The following is a 338-nucleotide window of genomic DNA, read 5'->3' as shown; positions in this document are numbered from 1 at the left end:
GTTTGCTTTAGTCCCAACAGCTCTCACCAAGCCTCCACTGTTTTACCTCCACCTTCCAGCGAGGACGTTCACAACAGACACAAACACTTTGATTTCAGACCGGGTCCGACAACACGTCGTACAAACTGGTTCTTTTCTACAACAACCTCAGTCTCACTGTCAGTTACAGCTTACATCTGATCAGCTGATGGACGTCGCCCTTTAAAATCAATGAGCCTGCCCACAGACCGGTCGCTCTTTAAAGACAGACAGCTGGGTTCAGGAGAGTCTGGTCTCTGCTGCTGGATCCTGAAACAAAAACAGAACTGATAAATGTGCATGTTGAATAAAAACTGATG

The 338-nt window shown here is 46.7% G+C and overlaps 1 protein-coding gene across 1 annotated transcript in view; it reads right to left on the bottom strand.

The window, feature by feature from the left end:
• LOC147817278 (protein NLRC3-like) overlaps nt 1–338 on the bottom strand; it is a 6851-nt gene that overhangs the window by 5580 nt on the left and 933 nt on the right. The gene's annotated exons all lie outside the window — the stretch shown is intronic.

Source organism: Seriola lalandi, unplaced genomic scaffold (genome assembly GCF_002814215.2).
Source record: "Seriola lalandi dorsalis isolate HSWRI2012SDOR001 ecotype SW California unplaced genomic scaffold, Sedor1 jcf7180002054977, whole genome shotgun sequence".
Classification (NCBI taxonomy): domain Eukaryota; kingdom Metazoa; phylum Chordata; class Actinopteri; order Carangiformes; family Carangidae; genus Seriola; species Seriola lalandi.
The sequence above is the reverse complement of the archived record's forward strand: the minus strand, read 5'-3'. Positions and strand labels throughout refer to the sequence as shown.